This window comes from Epinephelus fuscoguttatus, linkage group LG16 (assembly GCF_011397635.1).
Source record: "Epinephelus fuscoguttatus linkage group LG16, E.fuscoguttatus.final_Chr_v1".
NCBI lineage: Eukaryota > Metazoa > Chordata > Actinopteri > Perciformes > Serranidae > Epinephelus > Epinephelus fuscoguttatus.
This window is the reverse complement of record NC_064767.1, coordinates 1,410,598-1,432,117: the sequence shown is the minus strand read 5'-3', so window position 1 is coordinate 1,432,117 and position 21,520 is coordinate 1,410,598. Positions and strand designations below refer to the sequence as shown.

Here is a 21,520-nt window from a genome sequence, read left to right as displayed (position 1 = left end):
GGCCAGAGCAGTGCCATCCAGAGACACTATGTCATCAGATAAAGAGTCTCTGAGTTGTTTGGGGCCAAGAACAATAAATCTCAGAGGAACATGTTGTACTTTTACTGCACTACATTTATCTGACAGCTTCAGTTACTTTACAGAGTAAAGTCTCTTCACAGCCACACAGCTGTACTGGGAATTTGTGTGCACAAATGACTGGGTCTCTCAGGTCAGTCTGTGCTGTCTGAATAAAGAGGCTCATTCGAGATGAGCCAGGCTTACGCAGATTCAATCTCTGGTGATTACCGTGCAATGCATGACAGTAAGATTTGTGTCCGACTTCATCCCGACTTGCTCTGATGTCATGCAAAAGTGGACAACGATATTCTCACAAGATCAAGACAGCCATGCTTTCAGAGCCAGGCACTTGAAGTATCTTGTCCTCTCCTGGCTTGTGGAATGTGATGTTCTGATGTTCTGTGGAATGTGAATATGTTTTTTCTTAGGTAAAAGGTTAATGTAGCCTTGGGTGATGTCTGACTGACCACCTGGACAGGGATGTCTCTCTGTCTAGGAGTAGGAGATAAGAAATCATATATAAGGAGAGTAGTTTGGGCCGAAAGAGAGAGAGAGCTCACATTCGGCACCAGAGACTCTCCGATTCGGCGGGTTTTTGACACTGTTCTTTTTGTAATAAAGTATTTTTTAATATGTGTCAGAGGTGGTCACTTATTTTCATCAACACATCAAGAAACAACACACTGCAGCTGCTCTCCACTAACTGCAAGACCAGGGCATGATGGGAAATGCCTGGCTCTCACCTGATCTAATGGCTGATTGGTTTAGATGTTGACTCAACAAGATGATGTTTAATATAAACTTTTCCTTTTTGCTGAATTTTAGAGTTTCAGATGTTATTTGTCAGATTTGAAGATTTAATCTGTGAACAGAAAACATGTTATGTGACTGATGGTGATGTTTAGTCGTCAGAGACAAAATAGATTCATCATAAACTATACAGAGTCTGTTGTATTTTTACGCTGGATTATTTTAATTATTGACATATTTAGCATCACAGAGACTTGTGGTCAGTGGGATGTGAGGAATCTGTCTTGTATTTCTTTCCTCAGTGTTTGAATGTTAGGCTGATGTTTTTAATTTACTTATGTAGTTGAGGGGACAGGTCTGCTCAGTGGATATGTATACGGCAGCAAACTGATATGGTGCTGATTTATATGAGAATTCATGTAAAATGAAGGTTGAGGTTGGTGACAGGATTTGTGTTTCTGTGACTTCCTGTGCGGACTGAAGACGGCTGGAAACTGTAGGGAAACTGTTTGACTTCATTGCAACTTTTTGTCACCGCCTCTTGCTGCAGCCACCTGATCTTGTTCACTTTCCAGGCGAGGCGCAATTCATCTCAAACAAGCCTACTGTTTTTATTCAAGTTGTGTTCAGCAAGCTAAACTCTACACAACAGTGTCTGCAAAGGTTTCTGCACCATCATCTGTTCCCCATTCATCTACATATACAAGAGCACAAAGTGACAAAGAGCGCTGTGCATGGATCCTCTAAACTCTCTGCTGTCAAAGCAGCTCTTTACAAGTCATCAAGACTTTTGCACAGATACTGAATTTGATCCTGAAAGACTCTTGTTGTTGCTGTGAGGAGGTTTATATTCACACTAACATTTAATCCTGTGAACGCAGCTCACGTTGAGACTCAGTCCAACTGGTTAGACTGCATACTTTCACAGTGAAGTCAGAACTCACACTCTGATGAAGGATTCACACGGACTGATCGGAGTTGAAGTTGAAGTGACACTCAGACCTGCTGAGGACAGAGGAGAGCTGAACACTGATGAAGTTCATGTCTGAAAGTTCAGTAAGTGGAGGAATGATTGGTTTTCATGATGTCATTGATTGTTGTGGTTAGAGAAACAGTTGAATTGATGGTGAACCTGTGATTATTTAAAGCTGTGAAACAAGATGGCCGCCTGTGTGAGCGGGCAGAGAGAAACTGTGTTAAGTTTGAAGTTCAGATGAAGTGTTGCTCTGAATGAGAGGATGAGTTCAGTCTGATCTGAAGGTAGGAGGTGGACAAGCACTAGGACCCAGCAGGGATCAGAGCGCTCACCTGGTAAAACACACCTGAGAAACAGAGGATGAACTCTGTCTGCTCTCAGTCCATTAATGCTCATTTCTTCATCAGTTTTTTCCAAGTGTGTTTAATGAGCCAAAGATGGAATTACATATATCATATTGTAATGTCAGTGCTCATTTCAAATTACTTGCTAGAGCTCCCAAATAATGCGTTTACAGATGTAGGAAATTGTTGTAAAAACAAAACAAAACCAAACACAATAAATGTGCATAAACTAAATAAAGGGAGGAAACATGAAATAGACCAAAGTCAAAGTGCAGGACTGAACCTCTTCTGTTCCCCTATCTCTTTTCCTTGTGTCATTCATTAACTCTAACTCAAAATGGGAAACTGTTAAAGGATGTGTTACAACTCAGGAACTGTACTTTGTGCAAGAGGTAATATGAGAGGTTTCCAGATTGTGATATATTGTTGGAGTTTGCCTTTTAAGATGTATCTTAGATTTTCTAAATGTAGTGTGCTGGTTAGATCATTTAGCCACATATTGTAGGTAGGAACTGTTGTTCCTTTCCATTATATGAGTAGTAGGTTTTTTTTGCTGTAATGATACAGTCAGAGAGGAACTTTTGTTGTGCAGTGGAGAGCTGTCTTAATGCTTCAGATACACCCAAAATGATTAATATAGGCTGTGATTCTGGTGAAATATTAATAATTTCTGAGATTTTGTTGAAGACATCAGAACAAAAAGATGCAACCTTGGGCCACAAAACAAATCGACGAGAAAGAGTTGCCTCTGAGGAATGACATTTGTCACAAGTTGGTGACATGTTTAGATATATGTTGTGTATTTTCACCTTATTTACCAGTAATGGTGATTATGGAGACAGTGAACATTTGTGTATGTGTCTAAGGCTTTCATCCCATATGTCATCTGGTATTTGAATACATATTTGTTTCATCCAACTGGCTTTATATCTTTCAGAAGTTGGAGATGCTGATGATAGCAGGGTGTCATATAGGTAGGAGATGAAATGGTCTTGATATGGTGACATTTTAGGACAATTGTCTATTGTTGATTGCCTCTCAATTTCAAATCATTTTAAATGTTTTCGTAACCTCTGATTTGTAAATGTCTGCAAATATGATGTTTGGAAGATTGAATTTCTTTCGTCCAAAGATGGCAAATGTACCATTTATACATAGATCCTTGATACTATGGATTCCTAAGTCACTCCAGAAGGTTTTATCTAGAATGAATGGGATGAAAGTGGGTTTTTCTGCAACGGGAAGAATGAGATAAATTGGCTTAAGACTGAAGTGGGATTTGATCTGCTTCCATATATGTATTAAATTATGTATGATAGGATTGTAATTGAAGATTAATTGATCAATGGGAGTGAGAGCGAGGAGTATATCACCATTGGAGCGGGGAAAACAATCTTCTTGCTCTGTTTTTAACCAGTTAGGCTGAGAGATTGATGTATCTAGCAAAACCTTAAAGGGCTTAATAACAGAGGTACAATAGTATAACATGGAATTTGAAAGAGCTAGTCCTCCTTTAGAATTGTATTAGTGTAGAAGTTTCCTACTTATCCTATTGGTTTTGTAATTCCACAAGAGGGAGATTTGTTATGGAATGTTATCTCTCAAAGAATGCCTTTGTCAAAAAAAAAGGAAATTTTAAATTAGGTTTAATATTTGAGGTAAAATGATCATCTTAATGGAGTTTATTGTGCTGATTAGGGAGATGAGGAGAGTTTTCCAAAAGGAGAGGTAAAATGACCAGCATCAATACGCCTTTATTCCAGTTAATACTGTATCCTGAAACAGATAATTTTTTTTTTCCAAAATTGCTGATATATTAGTTTGCAGTTTCATCATGTTCAGAAGAATATCATCTGTATTTCATTACATTTTGTGTGTTGCTGCTTTTGTATCATAGCCATAGACTTGGGGGTCTAATCAAATATGCACTTCTTGGTTAGGTTTTTTAAAAAAAAAGTCATGGTTTGGCTCTAAGGGAAGAGAACACCAGCCTACTGGGTGAAAGTCCTGGTTTTGTTGGACCCATCCACCACACCTCCAGCCCAGCCTATCAGGAATTTTTTGCTACTTCAGTTTATCATAATACCACCACCACAGGTGCCATCCTGCCAACTGGTGGCGTATCATAACACCACCACAGGTTCCACTGGACCACTTTACAAACTGACACGACCTGGCATCATACCGCCCTGAAAGGTGGCTGATGCCCAAATCACTTACAAAGCAGCAGTATTTTATGACTTTGGAATGGGTTGTGAATATTGTGTAATAAGTAATGTTGACATACATCTGGGTTCACTTAATCAGTTGTGTCAAAATCTGAGTAATAATTAATGTAATCTGTATAACCATGAATCAAAGCTTACTAAGACACTTTCATCGACCAAAGCTCATTTGGCTAATTGTATCAAGTACTCAGTAATAAGTTAAGTCACCCGTAAAAACATAAATCGAGGCACATTTAGATAATTGCATCAAATACTAAGCGATAAGTAAAGTGACCTGTATAACCATAAATCAAAGCTTATTTAGGCAGCTGCATCATTTTCTAAGTAATGTTACCTATATGAACATAGATCAGAGCTTACTTTTGCTTAACCCATATTTAACCAGGTAAATCCTGCTGAGATCAACAATCTCTTTTTCAAGGAAGACCTGGCCAAGACTTTGTTTCCCAGCTCAGTCAGAGCACCAGGAACAGACAACAAAACTCAGTCTTAAGATCTCAGACTGTAGCTACTGTTTTTCAAGGAAGACCTGGCCAAGACAGCAGCGTAAGAAAAAGTTACAGACAAACAACAACACAATAAAAAAACATAAAAGATATACAGTAATATGCAGAAATATTACAACACCTTCGCACAATGACAAAAACCAACTGACGCATTCATCCTTGTACTTATGAGAGCTTTAAAAACAGGCAGAGACCAGTTGATGTTGCTTCAACTCTTTTTGAAGACTATTCCAAGTGAGAGGAGCAGAGCTCCTAAAAGCTTTTTTCCAAGCTCAGTCAGAGCACAAGGAACAGACAACACAACCAAGTCTTGAGATCTCAGACTGTAGCTGTAGTCAGATCTCTGCTCAATCAAAGTACATTTGTATGAAGGGAGTTTATCCAGTATGGCTTTATAAATGAACAAATACCAAACAAAAGGTCAAAGAAGGCCAGCCAGCCTTGGACGCGTACAGTGATGAGTGAGTGCTCTACAATTTGTGACAAATCTCAGTGCACTATAATATTCAGTATCTAACACTGCAAACAATGTGCAGATGCATTCATGTACAACAGATCAGATGGATGCTTGCAGCTCTTCTTTAGCCGTAGCTAAAGCCAAAACTCGGGTCAACATCAGCTCTGCTTTTGAGCAATGTCGAAGACTGATGCAGCTTCATCCTGAGCTAAAAGGGACAAGATGGTCGCAGAGTTTCTGCTGGACAGGTCTTTTTAGTTTGCCTCTAATGTAACATAGGCTATAACGTTATATATGAAAACACAGCATCCAGTTGCTCACACTTAACCTACTGTAGCCTAACGTAGCATGAGCTTCTGTGTTATCTTCCTTGTTTGTTGCCAGTCAGCAGCGTGTTTTACTCCTCTTCTCTTCTACTCTTTTTTTGGCGTGTTACACTCTCTCTCCTCTTCCGTGTGTCTAACGTTGCCTTGCAAAGGCCTATGTCTATCATAGACGTAATGAGGACGTAATGAAGGAGGGGGGAGCAGGCCTTTGGAGGGAGGTGGAGTTGCAGGAGGAGGGGGATGGGACTTTGGAGGGAGGCGGGAGTTGTGGATGTTCAGTTTTTTTAGGTGAGTGTGAAATGCAAGAAAGGTAAGAGATGCTTTAATTCAGTTGTCTGAGCTACTTCTTATATTGTAGTTTTCTCTTCAGGCTTCTCTGTAGCCCTTTGTAGATAGGAATTGTGCAAATCTGCAGGAAAGCCCAATCAGTGTTTTTTCAGCATTGGCAGTATAAAAACAAAATTGGGGAGTGCAGCAAAATGCCGCCTACCTACTTTTGTTTATACAGAATGTGCCTTTTTCGGGGCAATGGGGGGCGTGAGCAAGTAACAAAATGTGTAGCTCAGCGTGTGACGTAAACAGTGATGTGGGAGGGAAGCCGCGGCTGGTCAGTCCTTCGGAGATTCTCTCGCAAGTTGGCCCATGCTTCACCGTCCCCGTCATCTGACGGTTAATGGCCTCTTCGTTTACGAGGACAAGGAGGATGCGCAATTCCTTGTCTCCCCAGTTGCTCATCTTTACAGTGTCTGTCAGATTTGTGTTTCCCTCTTGCTACTAGCTGCTCGCTAATTCCTGCTATCAGCTGTTTCCTGTTTATCCACCGCCAGTGGGTCACACGTGCGGTGTCATCAACAGCTCCTCCCACAAGTCACCACCAGCCCCTCCCATTGCAGAAGGCCGCCTCGGTCTTTTTAAACCAAAAATTGGGCACCTCTGATCAACTCTCCAATCCGGCTCTGTGTGTCTAAACGCTCGCAGCTTGCCGGCAACATGGCCCAACATTCGCGGAAAATCTGGCAGCGTAAAAGGGGCTTGTGTTGCACTGTTCGCTCTGTATGGGCATGTGCACCTTGTATGACTGTTTTCTGGAACTGTGAGCACTCGCACTTTGGATGCTGTGTGTGCGTTGTCCTATGGATTTCAATGCACTCTATTTTCTTGTACTGTTTCAGTCTGTCTTTATATATGTCTCTTTATAATATTTTAATTTTTCTTTTGTTATTTCTTCTTTTGCCTGCCTCAGGGACTGCAGATGGAAACTAGCTAAAAAGCTATAATCTGGTGCAGTGCATCTTTACTCTGTTGAGTCCAATGTTCTCTGTACATGGTCCCTGATAAAAAAAAATAAACGAATAAAAAAAAAATTTAAAAAAAGATGAGCTGAGCAGGAGAGAAGCCATTTTGAAAATATCTTCATCTGCTTTGAGTCTTAAAACAGCTCAAACCAAGCTGCTCTGTTTAGTATAACAAAAGGTTTGTTTTCTTCAGTCAGCTGTGGAATGAAGGAAAACCAGTTTTCAGGTCTGAGGAGAGGAGGAGAAAAGGAGGGGGAGGGAGAAGAGAGGAGTAGAATATTTAAGTAATGACCTCCAGTGGTCACAGTGAGTAACTACACCACATCCAGCTGATACCTGCAGGTTATCTGGTTTCTCACTAACTTTTTTCCATCTCTTTAAATAAAAGAGGGTTATGGTTAAGGATTAAATTAATTATTCAAACATCAGGATCAAAGATGGCCGCCACACAAAGTGACATTTAGTTTTGATTCCCATGAAACAGTAAAATCCTCCCCATCAGCTCCATGAGGCCATCCAGTGGACTAATAGAAGTAGAGCGGCTGATGGCAGCTTCCTCTGCTCTGATTTGTCCTCACCACTGACCAATAAAAACAAACAGCATCTTCTCTGTCCAATAACAAATCACTATTGATACATGTACTGATCAGTTTTCTGTGTTGGGTTTATAAAAATGTAATAAACTAATGAGAAAAGGCCCTCAGTAGGTCACATAGTTCTTAAGTCTGAGCAACAACATGTCTACTCTGCCATGGACGCTGTCACATGACTGTATGAAGTATTGAGGTGATCTGAGCCACGAATCCACCCACAGTAGAGTTTAATATTTGATCTAGTTTTTATCATGTTGGTGTTTCTGACTTTATTTTAAAGTTGAGTTCAGTGTTAAAAGAATTAATTTCCCTCTTTAATCTTCATGTTGAGACAGAAACGTGATCCTGGTAATGATCCATCAGGACATGAAAGTTTTTACTGGTCGATGACATTTAGAGAGAAACTGGTTTTATGTTTGTAAGTGAGCGTCTGCATAAAGAAGGTGTTCAAAGCACATCAGCCATATTCAATCAGCACAGAAATAATGATGGCTGTTATTATTTTGGGTGAACTGAGTGTGTCAGCTCAAAGTGACATGCTGCAGTTTCCCTTTGTGCCACCAGAGGGCCACAGATCCACCAACAGCCTGACTGAGAGGAGACATTAGTGGTGGACGTCACGTGACTCAGAGTCCATCAGTGATAATCAGGAGGTTGAGTCCAGGAGAAATGATGTAAAGGATGAATGAGTGATGACGTGCTGATCAATGATTGGACTGATGCTCTCAGTGTTTCCTCTACAGATGAAGGTAGAAAGTCTCTGGGAGCTGATGGGATTGATTGTGAATGATGTGACGAGCACATTGGAACATTTGAAATGTTGAAGAGCTTTTCAGAGTCGCTCAAACACAAGTGAAAAGTGAGGTCATCCCCAAAGACAGACAAAGACAAAGCAACATGAAGTGTGTCCCTGTGGTGTAGAAGAGGACACATTATGAACTCTAACAGAGGCTGAGAAAACCTTCTTCTTCCTTCACATCATTTCACTCACTGTTCTCTCTCTCATGGAGTCTCTGTCCATAAATGTGCTGCCATGTGTGAATGAAGCTGTAAGAAACATCAGCGTAAACGTCTCCTCTGTCTCAATGAGCAAATATCACTTTAACAAATCCATGACGGCAGCAGTGTCACATATTTCCTGTGTGAAGAGGGCTTAAAAGAGCCAGTCTGCCTCCAGTCTGAGTCCTGATGGAGCACATGGTCCCACTCAGATCAACAGAAAACTCTTTGTGTCCACAGACCTGGTCCAGACAGCAGAGAGCTGCAGAGTGATGAAGTCCATGAGAAGAAACTGAGTAAGTGGACCTTTGATTGATTCCAGTCTCTAATGTGTCTCTGTTGGTTCATGTGTTCACCTCCTGTCTTTGATCCAGACTCCACAGCACAAAGTTTATCTGACAACAAACACTTTAAAGTCTAATGATGAATCTGTCTGTCTGTGTGTCTGTCTGTCTTCATCAGGAGGCTGCAGGTTATCACCAACATGAAAAGGTATCACACTCAACACTTGACATCACATTTGATCCTGTTTCACCTTCAACATGTTCATCAACTGAATATCTTTTTTTTTCATTTGTACATCAAACTGTTTTTGGAGAATATCATCTGCAGATTCACTGACGATGAATTAATCATTTGTTGCAGCATAAAGACAAGTATACATGTATCTCTGTGTCAGACATTAGCTTCCTTGGTGCAGTGTGCACCTCACTGATTAAACATTATCAGTTCAAATCCCAGCTGTGACAGAAAATATAGTGTTGAGTTCCCCTTATGTGACACATAACTCCATCTTGTTAAACCATAATCTTCAGCTGTCAGCACTCACACACATTTTCTTCAGTAAATTCAGTTCTAGTTAAACGTTGCTGTGTTGATCCTTTTCCTGTTGATAGCTGATAGTTTCTCCAGCAGCTGCTGAGGCTGAAGACTAAAAACTGAATTTCCCTCCCTGCTGCTCTTCCTCTCTGTGTGCTAGGATCCATCAGAGACCAGACTCACCTGGACCTGAACCTGAACCTGACCCTGACCCTGACCCCAGCTGTGTGTCCCCCAAGTCTGACCCGTCACATGAACATGGCATCGATCTTAAAGGACAAAAAGTCTCTGCTGCACAGTAAGCTGACATTAAATGTCAAATGAAGCTGACAGCTTCCCAGTATAACTGGTCTCCTACTGCTGATATTGAAGTTCTCCATAAAGAAAAGTGGGCAGTGGAGGCTGCTGATATTTTGTCCTGTTGGGTGAAAAGGACCATAGAGTCAAACTAAAACTACATGTCAGGTCATCAGTCACTTCCTGGATAAAACATGAAGAGATTCTATGATCTGATATGTGTCCAAACTACAGTCATCACAGTCTGTATGAATACAGGCAATCAGTGAGGAACAGAGGACATTACAGTCCACAGTGACTGACAACAGGTTCAATCAAACTGAACAGCATCAGGTCGATGTCATCAGAAAATAAACAACTGAACATGTGTCAGAGAGCTACAGTTCAAGTGATGAAGGTTTTTATTTTAACAGCATTGAGATGTTTGTAAGAACTTGTCAGGTGTGTGAAGATGTAGAGTGAAAGATGGTTTTCAGATTGAGGTGGAAGATATTCAGTGACTCTGCTGTCCTGACTTCAGCAGGAAGTTCATTCCACCACTGTGGGACCAGAACAGAGAGGAGTCTTGACTGAAATGAGAGACCACAGGGTCCTCTGAGGGACAGGGTGGACAAAGGTCCAGAGGTAGAGGAGGAATGTAGGGTCTCACTGTGGCCTCTTAGTATTAAGGACCAGGTCCCTTCACTTCCATCACGAAATACTGTCTGTCTCCACCCAAGCAGTGCTCAAACATCAATCCAAATTAATCTACACTGAGTTTGAAAGAGAGACTGAACGTGTGAGAGATAACGTTAAGTTTTCAAAGGTCTCCATGCTCCTCTCTGATGTTTACATGTTCTTTTAGCGCAAACTAAACCTTAGTTTGAAGTGCTGTGGCAGGTCAACAGTGTTAAGTCTTAGCACATTTGTACGTGAATCTGTTACACAAGAATATAATTGGCAGATTCATAGACATTTGACAATGACAAACAAGACTTATCGCAAAGACATGATTAAATGGCAAATAAAATGAATTTTACTGTCCAATAAAGCCTTTGAGGCAGGAATCTTGTATGTTCAGTAAATGTCAGTGTTTCTATCAGTTTCCAGCAGCAGAGAGAAAAGTCCCCTGTACCCAGCTGTGTGTCCATGAGGAGTGATCGGTCTATGGGTGGTCTGATTACCTTCAAAGATGGACGTCCTTCTTCTGACCCACTGTAAGTAAATTCAGTTCTAGTTAAACGTTGCTGTGTTGATCCTTTTCCTGTTGATAGCTGATAGTTTCTCCAGCAGCTGCTGAGGCTGAAGACTAAAAACTGATCTTCCCTCCCTGCTGGTCTTCCTCTCTGTGTGCTAGGATCCATCAGAGACCAGACTCACCTGGACCAGAACCTGGACCTGACCCTGACCCCAGCTGTGTGTCCCCCAAGTCTGACCCGTCACATGAACATGGCATCGATGTTAAAAGACAAAAACTCTCTGCTGCACAGTAAGCTGACATTAAATGTCAAATGAAGCTGACAGCTTCCCAGTATAACTGGTCTCCTACTGCTGATATTTAAGTTCTCTATAAAGAAAAGTGGGCAGTGGAGGCTGCTGATATTTTGTCCTGTTGGGTGAAAAGGACCATAGAGTCAAACTAAAACTACATGTCAGGTCATCAGTCACTTCCTGGATAAAACATGAAGAGATTCTATGATCTGATATGTGTCCAAACTACAGTCATCACAGTCTGTATGAATACAGGCAATCAGTGAGGGACAGAGGACATTACAGTCCACAGTGACTGACAGCAGGTTCAATCAAACTGAACAGCATCAGGTCGATGTCATCAGAAAATAAACAACTGAACATGTGTCAGAGAGCTACAGTTCAAGTGATGAAGGTTTTTATTTTAACAGCATTGAGATGTTTGTAAGAACTTGTCAGGTGTGTGAAGATGTAGAGTGAAAGATGGTTTTCAGATTGAGGTGGAAGATGTTCAGTGACTCTGCTGTCCTGACTTCAGCAGGAAGTTCATTCCACCACTGTGGGACCAGAACAGAGAGGAGTCTTGACTGAAATGAGAGACCACAGGGTCCTCTGAGGGACAGGGTGGACAAAGGTCCAGAGGTAGAGGAGGAATGTAGGGTCTGACTGTGGCTTCTTAGTATTAAGGACCAGGTCCCTTCACTTCCATCACGAAATACTGTCTGTCTCCACCCAAGCAGTGCTCAAACATCAATCCAAATTAATCTACACTGAGTTTGAAAGAGAGACTGAACGTGTGAGAGATAACGTTAAGTTTTCAAAGGTCTCCATGCTCCTCTCTGATGTTTACATGTTCTTTTAGCGCAAACTAAACCTTAGTTTGAAGTGCTGTGGCAGGTCAACAGTGTTAAGTCTTAGCACATTTGTACGTGAATCTGTTACGCAAGAATATAATTGGCAGATTCATAGACATTTGACAATGACAAACAAGACTTACTGCAAAGACATGATTAAATGGCAAATAAAATAAATTTTACTGTCCAATAAAGCCTTTGAGGCAGGAATCTTGTATGTTCAGTAAATGTCAGTGTTTCTATCAGTTTCCAGCAGCAGAGAGAAAAGTCCCCTGTACCCAGCTGTGTGTCCATGAAGAGTGATCAGCCTCTCAGCCTTTGGTGGTAACTGGGCTTTGGTTTTGCAGAAACACCCTCTGATTAAAGCCAAAGCCCCAGATTGCCGATCACAACCACAGTCAGGGAAAATAGTGCAGGACTCACGAACAAATGACCAAGACAAAGGTTTATCACTGACAGAAACTGACCCTACTCCCAGGTGTGCCGTGGCCCAAACCAAACCTAGGTGTCAAGTGCTGTGGCAGGTTAACAGTGATTCATCTTAGCACATTTGCACATTTGTACATGAATCTGTTATTCAAGAATATAATTGGCAGACTTGATATTTGACAATGACAAACAAGACTTACTGCAAAGACATGATTAAATGGCAAATAAAATAAATTTTACTGTCCAATTAAACCTTTGAAATCAGCCACAGAAATCCTGTATGTTTATTAAATGTCAGTGTTTCTATCAGTTTCCAGCAGCAGAGAGAAAAGTCCCCTGTACCCAGCTGTGTGTCCATGAAGAGTGATCGGTCTATGGGTGGTCTGATTACCTTCAAAGATGGACGTCCTTCTTCTGACCCACTGTAAGTAAATTCAGTTCTAGTTAAACGTTGCTGTGTTGATCCTTTTCCTGTTGATAGCTGATAGTTTCTACGGCAGCTGCTGAGGCTGAAGACTAAAAACTGATCTTCCCTCCCTGCTGGTCTTCCTCTCTGTGTGCTAGGATCCATCAGAGACCAGACTCATCTGGACCAGAACCTGAACCTGACCCTGACCCCAGCTGTGTGTCCCCCAAGTCTGACCCGTCACATGAACATGGCATCGATGTTAAAAGACAAAAACTCTCTGCTGCACAGTAAGCTGACATTAAATGTCAAGTGAAGCTGACAGCTTCCCAGTATAACTGGTCTCCTACTGCTGATATTGAAGTTCTCTATAAAGAAAAGTGGGCAGTGGAGGCTGCTGATATTTTGTCCTGTTGGGTGAAAAGGACCATAGAGTCAAACTAAAACTACATGTCAGGTCATCAGTCACTTCCTGGATAAAACATGAAGAGATTCTATGATCTGATATGTGTCCAAACTACAGTCATCACAGTCTGTATGAATACAGGCAATCAGTGAGGAACAGAGGACATTACAGTCCACAGTGACTGACAACAGGTTCAATCAAACTGAACAGCATCAGGTCGATGTCATCAGAAAATAAACAACTGAACATGTGTCAGAGAGCTACAGTTCAAGTGATGAAGGTTTTTATTTTAACAGCATTGAGATGTTTGTAAGAACTTGTCAGGTGTGTGAAGATGTAGAGTGAAAGATGGTTTTCAGATTGAGGTGGAAGATATTCAGTGACTCTGCTGTCCTGACTTCAGCAGGAAGTTCATTCCACCACTGTGGGACCAGAACAGAGAGGAGTCTTGACTGAAATGAGAGACCACAGGGTCCTCTGAGGGACAGGGTGGACAAAGGTCCAGAGGTAGAGGAGGAATGTAGGGTCTGACTGTGGCTTCTTAGTATTAAGGACCAGGTCCCTTCACTTCCATCACGAAATACTGTCTGTCTCCACCCAAGCAGTGCTCAAACATCAATCCAAATTAATCTACACTGAGTCTGAAAGAGAGACTGAACATGTGAGAGATAACGTTAAGTTTTCAAAGGTCTCCATGCTCTTCTCTGATGTTTACATGTTCTTTTAGCGCAAACTAAACCTTAGTTTGAGGTGCTGTTGCAGGTCAACAGTGTTAAGTCTTAGCACATTTGTACGTGAATCTGTTATTCAAGAATATAATTGGCAGATTCATAGACATTTGACAATGACAAACAAGACTTATCGCAAAGACATGATTAAATGGCAAATAAAATGAATTTTACTGTCCAATAAAGCCTTTGAGGCAGGAATCTTGTATGTTCAGTAAATGTCAGTGTTTCTATCAGTTTCCAGCAGCAGAGAGAAAAGTCCCCTGTACCCAGCTGTGTGTCCATGAAGAGTGATCGGTCTATGGGTGGTCTGATTACCTTCAAAGATGGACGTCCTTCTTCTGACCCACTGTAAGTGAATGAAACTGTTGATTGAAACAGATGAACTAACTGTTGTGATCCTCAGTCATGAGACACAGAATCAGGTGTCCATCATTTACAGTGTTGTTTACATCTGGTTTTCATTCTGATCAATCATGACAGAACACGTCTTTAACTAACTGGTCTGTGTGTGTTTTTGTAAATGATATAAGTTCTACAGTCTCCTGGTGCAAACATCATGTGAGCTCACTGTTGATGATTCCTCCACAGAGTGGACCAGGAGAGCTCAGAGGTTCCCAGTGCTCAGTCTGCCCAGCAGCATCAAACACACCTGGACTCCATATTTATGGTCTGTACATGTACAACAACTACTTTGACATCTATTCTGTTCACAATCATCTCCATGCTGCACTTTTTACACCAGTGGATTGTCAGTGTGTCCAACATGGATCTGATGTTTGAGTGTGTCATTCATATAATATTCTGTTCCAGCTGCTGGAGGAGAACATCCTCACTTTTGTGAAGAACGAGCTGAAGAAGATCCAGAAGGTTCTGAGTTCAGATTACCCAGAATGCTTAGAGAGTCAGAGGGAGGATGAGGAGGTGTTGGATGGTGAGGATGAAGAGCAGAGGAGGAGCAGCAGAGAGGCATTTGTGAAGATCACACTGAACTTCCTGAGGAGAATGAAGCAGGAGGAGCTGGCTGACTGTCTGCAGAGCGGTAAGAGGATTTCTATAAAGATTTAACATGATGGATAAATGGGACGTTTACTAATGTCTCAAGAGACAGACCAAAATATATTCATATACTCATTCTTTGAGGAAATGACATGTTGAAATATTTTCTTTGTCTTACTGATCTTCTTTGTTGTGTTCATTCAGGAAGTCGTTCTGCAGTCTGTCAGCGTAAACTGAAATCTAACCTGCAGAAGAAGTTCCAGCGTGTGTTTGAGGGGATCACTAATGCAGGAAACCCAACCCTTCTGAATCAGATCTACACAGAGCTCTACATCACAGAGGGAGGGACTGCAGAGGTCAATGTTGAACATGAGGTCAGACAGATTGAAACAGCATCCAGGAAACCAGACAGACCAGAAACAACCATCAGACAAGAAGACATCTTTAAAGCCTCACCTGGAAGAGATGAACCAATCAGAACAGTGATGACAAAGGGAGTGGCTGGCATTGGGAAAACAGTCTTAACACAGAAGTTCACTCTGGACTGGGCTGAAGACAAAGCCAACCAGGACATACTGTTCACATTTCCATTCACTTTCAGAGAGCTGAATGTGCTGAAAGAGAAAAAGTACAGCTTGGTGGAACTTGTTCATCACTTCTTTACTGAAACCAAAGAAGCAGGAATCTGCAGGTTTGAAGAGTTCCAGGTTGTGTTCATCTTTGACGGTCTGGATGAGTGTCGACTTCCTCTGGACTTCCACAACAATGAGATCCTGACTGATGTTACAGAGTCCACCTCAGTGGATGTGCTGCTGACAAACCTCATCAGGAAACTGCTTCCTCTCTGGATAACCACACGACCTGCAGCAGCCAATCAGATCCCTCCTGACTGTGTTGACATGGTGACAGAGGTCAGAGGTTCACTGACCCACAGAAGGAGGAGTACTTCAGGAAGAGATTCAGAGATGAGGAGCAGGCCAGCAGAATCATCTCCCACATCAAGACATCACGAAGCCTCCACATCATGTGCCACATCCCAGTCTTCTGCTGGATCACTGCTACAGTTCTGGAGGATGTGATGAAGACCAGAAAGGAAGGAGAGCTGCCCAAGACCCTGACTGATCTGTACATCCACTTCCTGGTGGTTCAGACCAAAGTGAAGAACATCAAGTATGATGGAGGAGCTGAGACAGATCATCACTGGAGTCCAGAGAGCAGGAAGATGATTGAGTCTCTGGGAAAACTGGCTTTTGATCAGCTGCAGAAAGGCAACCTGATCTTCTATGAATCAGACCTGACAGAGTGTGGCATCGATATCAGAGCAGCCTCAGTGTACTCAGGAGTGTTCACACAGATCTTTAAAGAGGAGAGAGGACTGTACCAGGACAAGGTGTTCTGCTTCGTCCATCTGAGTGTTCAGGAGTTTCTGGCTGCTCTTCATGTCCATCTGACCTTCATCATCTCTGGAGTCAATCTGATGGAAGAACAACAAACAACATCCCAAAGGTCTGAAGTCCTCAGAAACAAACAGAATCTGAAGTATCTCCACCAGAGTGCTGTGGACAAGGCCTTACAGAGTCCAAATGGACACCTGGACTTGTTCCTCCGCTTCCTCCTGGGTCTCTCACTGCAGACCAATCAGAAACACCTTCAAGGTCTGCTGACACAGACAGGAAGTAGCTCACAGACCAATCAGGAAACAGTCCAGTACATCAAGAAGAAGATCAACCAGGATCTGTCTGCAGAGAGAAGCATCAATCTGTTCCACTGTCTGAATGAACTGAATGATCGTTCTCTAGTGGAGGAGATCCAACAGTCCCTGAGTTCAGGACGTCTCTCCACAGATAAACTGTCTCCTGCTCAGTGGTCAGCTCTGGTCTTCATCTTACTGTCATCAGAAGATCTGGACGTGTTTGACCTGAAGAAATACTCTGCTTCAGAGGAGGCTCTTCTGAGGCTGCTGCCAGTGGTCAAAGCCTCCAACAAAGCTCTGTAAGTACAGAGACAGTTGGATTCATATATCATAACTTAAATGCTCTGTTGTCTTTAAAACTTACTGTCTTTTTATTCCTTTATTATATCGTCTCTTCAGGCTGAGTGACTGTGACCTCTCAGAGAGAAGCTGTGAAGCTCTGTCCTCAGTTCTCAGCTCCCAGTCCTCCAGTCTGAGACACCTGGACCTGAGTAACAACCACCTGAAGGATTCAGGAGTGAAGCTTCTGTCTGATGGACTGAAGAGTTCACACTGTACACTGGAAACTCTCAGGTCAGGATTCATCAACATGTTCAACTGATGGCCACTTAAATCCTGATTTACATTAGTTGATAAACTCATAACCATCACAGGATTGTCTCTGCTGATATGATTTCAAACCAGTTGTGTTTTGTGTTTCAGTCTCTTTCCATCAACATGTTTTATCTTGTTTTTTTTCTCTGTTGTTGGAACTTGAAATATCAGAGAGGAATCAGTAATGTTGTCAGATAGTTGGTGGACATTAGTGGGTGTTTGGTTGGGACTAGAACAAAGTCAGTAATAATGTTGATGTAACCCCACAGTAGGCGACAGTATGGCAGTACTGTGGTACCCACCCTCACATTATGTGACATGTGTGTTGTTTTGTGTGTTTGCAGTGTGTCAGGCTGTCTGATCACAGAGAAAGGCTGTGCTTCTCTGGCCTCAGCTCTGAGCTCCAACCCCTCCCATCTGAGAGAGCTGGACCTGAGCTACAATCATCCAGGAGACTCAGGGGTGAAGCTGCTGTCGGCTGGACTGAAGGATCCACACTGGAGACTGGACACTCTCAGGTATGAAGAGGCCTGCTGCAGCCACAGACGCTCAAGCCCGAATTCACAAAAGCATTGCATGGCTTTTGCGGCCGCTAAGCCGGTAAAAATGGAGCAAACAGATACCGTCTAATTCACAAAGCATGCGCAGAGGGTGAAATGCTCCACTGACTGCGCTGCCAAGCAGATTGCGTCTCAGTGCTCCAGTGTTATTTGCATGTATTTAAATAAGGTAATATGCATATATTTGGCGCAAAAATTGCCCCTTTCTATGCAAATGAGCCTCATTGATAAACAACTTCTAATTCACTAACACCAGCACTAATAGCCACATGCAGTTTGACTGAAGTAAATAACGTCTTTAGAAAGCTGGTGCAAACTGGGCACTCCTCTGTGGAAGCCTCTCACCCAGATTTTCCAGTGATCATAGCAGCAGCGATCGTCTGTTAAATCAGTCCGAAGATACTGATACGTTAAACAGGTGACAGTCTGCGGTCGTTCTCAAAACATACTTCTGTCACGCAATTCAATAATTTATTTTACAAAACGGGGGAAACAAACGTGAACAATGGTTCCATAATTCATATTAAATTCAAAAGATAACAAAAAAACAGCTACAAGTGAGAGGGAATAGTGATAAAGTGGTCAAACTTGGTCAAATCCACAGCCTCAACCCATCTGACACTGTTAGACTGACTCACCAGCAGACATCACTACATGAGGGTATACAGTATTCAGTACTTTGCCAAACAAAGTCTAGATTCAGATTCAGATTCAGATTCAGAATACTTTATTAATCCCCGGGGGGAAATTGTTTTTGTTCCAATGCTCCGTGCAAAGTAGATTAACTAATGCCAGCACTAATAGCCACACACAGTTGAGTGAAAAAGATAACGTCTTCAGAAAGCTGGTGCTAACACAAGGTATTTAAGGGTGTTTTGAGGAATGGGTTCGCACCTCCTCGGTCAGGACCTCAAGCTCGCGTTCTGAAAATTTCATCTTTCTCTTCCTAGCTGCCATTGTTCTGCCACGGTGTTCTTGGCACAAAGCCAGTATTTATACTTTGCCATGTGGCTAATTGCAATCAGGGGCAAATCAGGGGCAAACTGCACTCAGCTGCCAAACTTTGTAGGCGTGTTTGCGCTGGTGTATCATTAGCACAATATCCTTTGTGAATAGGACGTTAAGACAAGGCAAACTGCAGGTGCAAGTGAAGTGCAATTCAAGGTGCTGTCAGCAGCCGCAGTTCATTCTTTGTGAATTCGGCCCTCAGTCTGATAGAGGAGGTAGAGCTGGAAACGTTGTCTCTGTCACACTGTCAGCCTGGCTCATATGACCCTGACACACCAAGCTGACCTCAAACAACCACAGCTGATAAACACTGACTCATCAAACTGTTTGTGTCCCACGTTGAAAAAGAAAGAAGGAAGGAAGCGCTGTTTGGATAAACAAGGCTCTGACTTGGCAGGTGCTCTTCAGTGAAGTAGGTGAATTGATATTGAACAAAAAACCAAGAAAGTCTTACTGTTTGTAAAAAATGCAGACAACCAAGGAAAAAAAGCTGAGGCACTCCATCTTCAGGTAAAAATATATAAAATAACTTTTATTTGAGCAAAGGCAACAAGACAGACCAAAGTCTTCTTCAGGGTCTGACAAACAACTAATCAATCTCAATTATATACAAGTGAGATTGGCATTCTGTTTGGCACAAATATGTAAACAGCCGAGGGTGTGAAAGGTGTAGGCAATATAGATGTGTCAAACAAAAAAACAGGGGCAAAAAAAGGGGAACACCAGAAAAGTCACAGAGAACATGTAGACATGTGGGGTGCTGACTGTTGCTAGGAGACAGGATGTGAACAGCAACCCTAACCCATCCAACCATCCACCCCGACCTCCTCCATCAGAGGTTGTGTCTCCTTTACTTGTGACAGACAACAGTCATTATGACACAAACAAAGGAGGTCACTCATCAGGAGTAAAACAGGTGGTTTCAAAGCTCCAATAATCAATACTTGTATATTGACAATGGATCAGCTGACTGTAATGGTCAAGTGTTGTGTGGTGGTGATGAACCCACAGTAAACTGTTGAAACACCACCTGCTCAGGTACACTGAACTAAAACAATATCAGCTGATTAATAATAAGTGATGAACATGTCAGTCCATGTGGAGACAATAACAAAGCTGTGTGTATGAGAGTGATGTAATGTCCATGTTTCCATGGTGAAAGAGGAAGTGCTGCTCTGACCCCCCTCCTCCTTTCAGGGTGGAGCCTGCTGGAGTCCGATGGTTGAGACCAGGTCTGAGGAAGTGTAAGTGTGTTTTTCATTTGATCTTCAAACTGTGACATCACTCATTCAAATCTCTGATGTCATCATCAGAGTGATGATAGATGAATAACTGCAGCTGTATTGTGTCTTCTTCTCTCCATCAGATTCCTGTGAACTCACAATCGACACAAACACAGTGAACAGACACCTCAAACTGTCTGACAACAACAGGAAGGTGACACATGTGGAGGAGGATCAGTCATATCCTGATCATCCACACAGGTTTGACCACTGGCCTCAGCTGCTGTGTAGAACTGGTCTGACTGGTCACTGTTACTGGGAGGTCGAGTGGCGAGGAAGAGTTTATATATCAGTGAGTTACAGAGGAATCAGGAGGAGAGGAGACAGTGATGACTGTGGGTTTGGAAGGAATGATCAGTCCTGGAGTCTGAAATGCTCTGATGGTGGTTACACTGTGTGGCACAATAAGAGCGGAACATCAATCATCTCCTCCTCCTCCTCCTCTTCCTCCTCCTCCTCCTCTTCCTCTGGTAGAGTAGCAGTGTATGTGGACTGTCCTGCTGGCACTCTGTCCTTCTTCAGAGTCTCCTCTGACACACTGATCCACCTCCACACCTTCAACACCACATTCACTGAACCTCTTTATCCTGGGTTTGGGTTTAGGCTCCTGTCACCTGGTTCCTCAGTGTCTCTGTGTTCTCTGTAGGAGGGAGAGTCTCCTCCTGTTAGAGAAACTTTCTCACTGCTGAACAGATAGTTCAGTCTGTACAGGATCACACACAGCTGATGGTAGTTCAGAGAATGTGTGTAGGATGTGAGTTTGTCCTGAGGGTGGCGCTAAAGAAAACACTCTGGACTCCACAGATGATTCGTTTTCTGCTCGACTGTTTTTATTGATGATTTTTGTGTAAACTTTTAATTTCTCTTCATTCTCCCTCCAAAGTTTTCCTCCAGTGGTCAGAGTGAGTAACTGCAGCTCTTTCCATACAACACTGTTCATATTCACACACACAACTGCATACTAGCATTTCCTGTGAATCCTTTCAGAATAAAGTGTTCGACTTCCTGTCTGAGTTCCAGTGAGTCATTTACTTGATACTTTTACTACACTACATCTCAGAGGTACATGTACTTTTACTGCACTACATCTCAGAGGAACATGTACTTTTACTGCACTACATCTCAGAGGTACATGTTGTACTTTTACTGCACTACATCTCAGAGATACATGTACTTTTACTGCACTACATCTCAGAGGTACATGTTGTACTTTTACTGCACTACATTTATCTGACAGCTTTAGTCTCTTTACAGATGGAAGGTGAGGGATCTTATTGTTGTTGGCTAATTTAACTAATCTCTGCTTTAGTCTCTTTCAGCCTTTCATGTGAATCTGTTCATATGGTTTAGTCAAAGATTGGAGTTGCTGAAAGTTTTTTGTGTACTTCTGTCTTAAATTACTATCTCATACATATTCTTGTAGCACCCTCTGTTTTCGATTTATTCATGTAGCCATATATA

General features: G+C 42.2%; 1 pseudogene; it reads left to right on the top strand.

The window, feature by feature from the left end:
• The first annotated feature begins 1,747 nt into the window (after positions 1-1,747).
• Positions 1,748-21,065, top strand: LOC125903019 (NLR family CARD domain-containing protein 3-like; annotated as a pseudogene).
• The last annotated feature ends 455 nt before the right edge of the window (positions 21,066-21,520 follow it).